Below are 7,925 nucleotides of genomic sequence, written 5' to 3'. Positions count from 1 at the left end.
GGTGGGTTCATTTTCATCTAAAACCACCTGTTGTCAAAAAATAAAAAATTCAAGTTAATTGATTTATTTGTTCAAGAGATTCTGCTATTATGAAAAACATTTGTTTCGAAAAAATTATGTTTGAAGTTTTAAATGACAACCTTTCACTTTGCGTATCATTCTAATTATATTTTACAGCTTCTTAAATTGTTCAGATTTCAAAATATGCTTCTCCATAGACACTCTACGTGTCTAAAATGTGTAGAGTATAAAAAAATTCTGTTCTACTCTAGACCAGAACCCCTTATTAAATGATACTTAGCTTAATAATAAACTGAAATAAATCTATTAAGTATGTTCCTATAATTTTTCGTTTTTGAATACCTTATAAAACAAGTTTTTGTTAAATTATAAATTTGTTACGTTCATTACTGACTTTTGTTGTATGTTAGAAAAAATTTATTATATTAGATACTCGAGAAAGTTCGTGCAATTTTTGTCAGCTCGGTCACATCTCCAAATATTTTGTGATGTTCCATTGAATATACGCCTATCAGAGTTCTTCAACACTACGCATAGTTAAATAACTACTTCTGCTTTACAAATTTACACTACCTGTGTAAGCGGCTGAGGCAGCCAGAAATATGATTCAAAAAAAGTTTCGTTTTATATGAATGTAATGCACAAAAGTGGTTACAAAAAATTTTTAAATGAACATAAAGTAGTTTAAAATGAACCATGAGACGAACATTCTATTATTAATAAAGACTTGCAGGACATTGTTAATGTTGATGTAAAAGCAACATGTAAAAAATTCACTACAAGGTCTCATGATCATGAGAAAGCAATTCACATTTGTTTACATAAAGTAGAAGTGTGCAAAATTAACAAAGGGTACCGTACCATCTAACAAGGGAACATATGGAAGTGTCAATCATCGATTTTCATGAAATTTAAGTATAATGTAGTTCTCATAAAAATATTTGACACGTATTTTTTTTATCGGCAACCGTCCATGTTAACCCTTTACGGACGGGACGGTTCGAAGCCAAGCGTTCCGCGGGGCCGAGCCGCTGTCGCGATAGTCGTTTGAAATTGCCAGCGCTCCCAAACGCATATATGAGTTCCTCGGCCAAATTTATGGTTTACGCAGAACGCATATATGCGGTGGTAGTCCACAAAGGGTTAAAGGGGTGAAAACCACCCCCAAAGGTGAGGCTGCGAAAGCTATTTCGACGAATATCTCGGAAACTACTAGAGACAGAGTAATTGTGTAAATTGATGAAATTAGTATCTTTTAACGACGAATTCGATTGTGTAAAGTATTTTGCAAAAAATCCATTTGTTTACATAATATATTAAAAAATAGCTAAATGTTGATAGATTTTTTTGAATATTTGTTTATAAAAACTATACATCCAAGCACAAATTAGTAAACCCCTATAATAAAGCGGGTGATAGCGGTGGAACAATCCGTGCACACACCCGTTTTATAACAACGGATAAATTGAAATTTTGATTTTGGCATTACAAAAAAAATTAGTATATTTGAAATGGTATTTTACAATAGCGTGCGTGGTGTAGTCGGTAATGAGTCAAGCCGCTAAACCTTATCATCGCAGCTTAAGCAGAAATCAAGCAGCCACTGGAATGAAAGCCACTTCCCTGCCATCAAAACAAAAACATGCTTACGCCATTTTCTATGGTATGTACAACCACACACACTAAGGTATGTACAACCGCAAATAAAATACAACTCAGTCCTAACAGGCAGGAAAGAAAACATACAGACACCTCAAATAGACAATTTAAACAAACTATTTGGAGAAATGGACAAACTCAGCAATCTTGTTAACATTCAGGAAATGATCGAACTCGTCTCTGAACTAAACGTCTTGTTAACCAATTGCAAAACACCTATGGAAAAATTCCAGGTATTCTATAACTTCAGTATCAAATTAAATGGCTTAAAGAAGTATTAAAATATGCAACTGGAACGCGAATGGTATAAGGAGGAAAATAACTCAACTGGAAGAAGCAGCTAACAGGTAAAAATTGGACATACTACTCATCAATGAAACCAAACTAAAAAATCAAGAAACACTAAAAATCAGAGGCTACAACGTCATAACACAGAACAGAACCATAGAAGCAGGTGGGGGTGTAGCCATAGCAATAAAACGTGTCATACCATATGAGAAGCGATACGTCAGGCACACAGTAACCATACACATAATAGCGGCCTATAACGCACCAACTAACTTATTTACAGCGAACTATCTGGACACATTTCTACAAATCTCGGGCAAGGTACTTCTAAATGCCAAGCACATAAATTAGAATGTCGCAACTGCAACACCAACGGAACAACACTGAACACGTATGTCCTCCAAAATAGCGTAGCGGTATTGCACACTGATACCCCCACCTACACACCATATAGCAACTACACGCAGTCAACAATAGACATAGCGATAAACAAAGAAGTCACCAGCGCCACCCATCTGAATACAATAAACGTACTTAACTCTGATCACCTACCGAGAGTCCTCATTCTCGAAAGCGAATACAGAGACAGAGCAACTAGACGTATCTATGACTATAGCGCAAGAGACTGGAACACCTAGCGAAAAATATTAGTCTCCGAAATAACAATAAATAACAAAATAGATACGACCTCCCAAATCAAAACAGAAACAATCAAACTAACACAAGCTATCCAGAAAGCAGGAAATAAAACCATAACCCAACGCACAGTAAAAATTAAAGGAACCTTCCTTCCACAAGACATCATAGAAGAATTAAACAAAGAAATCGCCTTACAGAAGAAAATAGCAACAAATAGCGCTACCCCACTACAAGAAACTACATATATACACAGCAGGCAAAAACAGTAAGATACCTCATCAGAAAGTACAGGAAGGAAAGAAAAACTCTCCAGCCTTAATGTCCAGGAAATAAGCCTCTGGAGGATGACCAGAACGCTCAAGTCGCAATTTGAACCAATATCAACTCTTAAAACTGACAGCACAATAGCACTCACGGACAAACAAAAGGCGGAAGCATTAGCTAACCAGTTTGAGCCAGTACACAAAATCGACCTAATCTCCTGTTCTGAAGAACAAACAAAAATAACCAACACAGCTCGTACATACCTTGAAAACCCCAACGAACATAACTGCAACAACAGAATCCGTAGAACCACACTGCAGGAAATTACAAAAATAATCAGCAAGATAAAACCTTGCAAGGCCCCGGGCCAAGATGGCATACAAAACATACTTCTAAGGAACCTCTCCAAAAAAAAGCCCTGGTATAGCTCTACTACATAAACCAGCTATACTCGAACAAGCGTACTTCCCGGACTACTGGAAAATAGCCAACATCATCGCCATACATAAACCTAGCAAACCGAGGGAAAACCTAACCAGCTACAGGCCAATCAGCCTACTCCCCACATTAAGCAAGATAGCAGAGAAAATCATACTTGACAGAATTAAATACTACGAACCACTCACAGAAAATAATAGATGAACAATTTGGATTCAGAGACAAACATAGTACTGTACAGCAAATAGTAAGAATAGCCAACGACATCAGCACTAACTTCAATAGGGACAAAATCACAGTACCAGCACTGCTAGACATTCAGAAAGCCTTCGACAAGGTATGGCAAGATGCTCTAATCTTCAAAATGATCGGACAAGGCTACTCCGGCAACGCAATCAAACTGATTTACTTGTATCTAAAAAACAGGAAATTCAAAGTTCTATACAACAGCACATTCTCAGAAACCAAAACCATACCAGCCGGGGTATCACAAGGCTCAGTCCTAGGACCCTTTCTGTTCACAATCTACCACATCGACATCCCCCTATTTAGCAAAACTAAAACAGTCCTTTTCGTTGATGATACGGCACTGTATGCACACTCCTTCAGAGCAGTGGTAGCAGCTAAGCAAATTCAGATACATTTACACATCTTGGAAAAGTACTTTAACAAATGGAAAATAACCATCAACGTCAACAAAACCGAAGCTATAGTTTACACCAAAAAACACAAAGAAAGCAAAGTATTCACTCCTATAACAGTGCACAATGACAAAATACAGTCCACATACTGCGCAAAATACCTCGGTGTGCATCTTGACTCAAAATTAACTTATCGCAGACACTTTAAGAAAGTACTCAAGAAAGCACATGCAGCACTGAAAAAAATCTACCCCTTTATGATCAGAAACTCCTCAGTCCATATCAACAATAAACGTCTTCCAGCCATCCTCAGGCCATCATCCGCAGCACCATCAGCTATTAGACCACTCCAAACCTTCCAAAACAAATGCCTAAGACTGATCCTCAACAGAAGAAGATACGAAAAAATATTCGACCTTCACATTGGAATTCCATACTAGGAAGCTAGTAATTAGTAATTAGATCTACTCCTCTAATCTGATGCTTCACTACTTTATTGTAGTGAATTCCCATTGTTGCTTCCATTTCTGCTTCTCTGTATCATTTGCATGGTGTGGTGCATGGCGTGCACATCCTCGTCTGCCGACTAACATATGTAACTTACCCCCTACTTATGTTCTAGGTTTTTTGAAAATTTTCCCCTAGCACAATCTCAAGAAGGCCGAGTCCGTATCACTTCAAGGCGGTAACACCAAACACCATTAATACATCTGGTAAGATGTATTTCTTTACTCGACTAGCTTTGGCAGACGGATCACAGCTATTCTGACCCACGCATACCGAACAAATCCTAAGACACTACCTCTGACTACGACAAATCTGGACAGAAGGATCCTAGTCATCCGCAACCCAGTGCATCGAACATGAAGATCTCTACTTTACTTGGCAAAAGGATTTCAGCTATCCTGAACCAAGTACATGAAATCAAACTTCCTCGCTCTACCGTACTCCTAAAAAACTTTGCTCGTGCGCCCATCAGATAGTGAGATATCACTGTCACGATCGAGTAAAAGTACGCGTTGCACAATTTATTAAAAGTTTGTCAATTATAATTTGTTATTTAAAAACAAGTGTGACTGATATTTTTATAATTTTGGAACAAATCCCAAAGAGATGTACGAAGTGTGATACTAAAGTTTCAAGAATAATTAATTTAAAAATTTTATTTTGACAATTAAACAGAAGCCATCACCTTCAAAGTATAGAACTTCTCCTTCAAATCGAATCATGTATCAACACGAAAAATAATAAAAAATATGTCAAAACTTGCCACTACTTTCGAACTTGAAAAGTTGCACGAACTTTCTAAAATATCTAATAATAACACATTCAAATGTTTATCTGGCTTTGCACTGTAAATAGTTTTTAAAACATATGTAATTAAAAAATGTATTTATGACCTACTTTCGCTAATTTATAACTTGCGAACTTGAATACTTTCATAATTTTACTTTCCTGGAGAATATAATGGTTAGAATTAATATTAACTTGGAATTTATTCTTTTCCTGTTTTCGAAAGATTAACATTGTGTCATACAAACCTGATAGCCCAAAAATCTAAAAACCCATAAAAATCTAAAAATTAAGATTAACCTTCGTAGCGTGAAGCTCGACGACCTCGGGCCGGCATTCTTCCTTGTACCGCCGAGGAACGAAGTTAAAATAGAAGAACCAAGAACAATACGCCGTAATTTATTTTTCAATCTATCCTTATACATTCTATCACGTGCACCTGACTGATACCTGGCGTAGCGAATTTCATTACAAATCACTATTGTAACTGTTACTGTACACGATGCAATGTCAGAGCTTATTTACTATCAGGATTGTCGCACGCGCTGTAACGAAGAGTGTACAGACATGCTTTTTACATTGGGAACATATAGTGGAAATAATGGTCGTCATCCAGACATGCGAGTTATCGCAAGAACTGAACATAGCCTTAGAGAGTATGGTTCTTTTCAGTTATTGAACGAAGGAATCCGTGATAATGTAAAAGGAAGAATGTACAGGGTGTATATTGCTAATTAAATACATTAAGCTATGGTTGTATCACATACATATAGAAGTTAATAATATAGTGCCAAGATTATTTATTTAATTTTAAAGCATAATTGAATCTTTAAATCTGTTTTTCTCACATACACTAAAAGTTGACATACAATATTCGTACCATAAATCATCGATATCTTAAGAAATAATTGATAGGTAAGTATTGATAATAAACAACCTGACATTGTATCGTGTACAGAATAATCACAGTAACGGTTTGTAGTGAAATCCGTTACATCAGGCATCAGTCAGCTGGACACGTACTTGATTGATTTTCAAATTTATTCTTTTTTTTTTTTTAATGAAGCTTCCTACGACAAAAACGTATTCATTTCGACTTACTTTGAGCCACGAAATCTCCCTCACCCCATTTGTATCACGATTTACAGCCCACGGTGTAGAATAGTTTAAGCTACTGATGTTTTCAAATTGTATGAAACGATTGTTAATTCTTCCGTAAACCTTTACTGAACTTTTTTATTTACCTTTACCTTTTATCTTATACAGTGGCGAACAAAAGTATTGGCACACCCTTCGAAACAGAATAACTTTTTTTAAATTAAACTAAACGACTTGAACTTTTCTGAGAAGTTAGAAGGATTAGTTTACTAGATAGCGTGTAAAAAAACTTTTTTTAAAATTGCAATTGGTCGGAATCGCGAAGAAAATAGTATAGAAACCGTGGAAAAAAATCGAGGGATCCAAGCGGACCCTCTGGCGACACTACGCCAATAACGGCCTCTTCGTTATTTCTCGTCGATTCTCTATTTGCGTATAGAGACCCCCAATCCTAGAATAGTGAAGGTCGCTTTTCACAACTTTTTTATGTGAGCCTGTAATGAAAATTTAAAAAATACGTTTTGTAGATTTGTACCAGTTATATAGATGCTGAAAATTTCATCAAAATCGGTTGATGCAGAAACAAGTGACAGGCATCGAAAGATGTAATAATCTTTAGAGTTAATGCAGTTACAACCCGAAAGTCGGGAAAACCTGCGATTTTCACTATTTTTAACCGTTTGTAACTCAGAGCAATGTTAAACGTCGTACGTGCCAGTGAAATACTGCTATCCTAAATTCTAATGTCGAATTGCTATTCTAAGTTCCAGTAGCCTATAGCTTTCACAAATAGTGTGACGCCGTTTCAAGCAGCAGTGGAGTATTGCTATAATCCTATTCTAAGTTCCAGTGGCCTGTATTTTTGTCAATCGGTTGATGCAGAAACAAGCGACAGGCATCGAAAGATGTAAGAATCCTTAGATTAATTACAGTTATAGCCTGAAAGTCATGAAAAACTACGATTTTCACCATTTTTAATCGTTCGCATCTCGTAACAACGTTAACAGATTTCCATGAAATTTTCAGCATATATGTAACTGGTATAAATCTACAAAACATATTTTTTAAATTTTCATTACGGATTCAAATAAAAAAATTTGTAAACAGCGACTTTCACTGTTTTCTTCACGATTCCGACCAATTGCATTCTTTTTCACACGTCATCTAGTAAGTTAATTCTTTTAACTTCTCAGAAAAGTTCAAGTCGTTTGGTCCAATTCTAAAAAAGTTATTTTATTTTGAAGGGTGTGCCAATACTTTTGTACGCCGCTGTATGTTATCTTTCATCCTACATATCTTTTTACATCTCGATATAATTTATATTCTAAGGCTACCATAATTTTGTAAATACTACAATATCTTAATGCTATAACTTAAAAATTATAAATTAAAAAAGCAGTTGAGTTTAACTTACCTCTTATGAAGAGCGACAATGGTAGCTGACACGGAGCTCTCTGGGAGTACCAGCCCAAATGGTAAACCAGAAATTAATGAAAACGAAATATAGCAATTAATATACAAGAAGTGAAACAAAAATAATTACTATCTCCATTTTATACAATTTATATTTATGTAAAAATAAAT

The 7,925-nt window shown here is 35.8% G+C and overlaps 1 long non-coding RNA gene across 1 annotated transcript in view; it reads right to left on the bottom strand.

Moving 5' to 3' along the window:
* Positions 1-2,408, bottom strand: part of LOC108574017 — a 5,471-nt gene extending 3,063 nt beyond the window's left edge. The window contains exon 1 of the long non-coding RNA XR_001891409.1: positions 2,171-2,408. This is a non-coding gene — a long non-coding RNA (uncharacterized LOC108574017). The remainder of the gene's footprint in view (positions 1-2,170) is intronic.
* Positions 2,409-7,925: the final 5,517 nt, after the last annotated feature.

This window comes from Habropoda laboriosa, unplaced genomic scaffold (assembly GCF_001263275.1).
Source record: "Habropoda laboriosa isolate 0110345459 unplaced genomic scaffold, ASM126327v1 scaffold200, whole genome shotgun sequence".
In the NCBI taxonomy this organism is placed as follows: Eukaryota; Metazoa; Arthropoda; class Insecta; order Hymenoptera; family Apidae; genus Habropoda; species Habropoda laboriosa.
The sequence above is the reverse complement of the archived record's forward strand: the minus strand, read 5'-3'. Positions and strand labels throughout refer to the sequence as shown.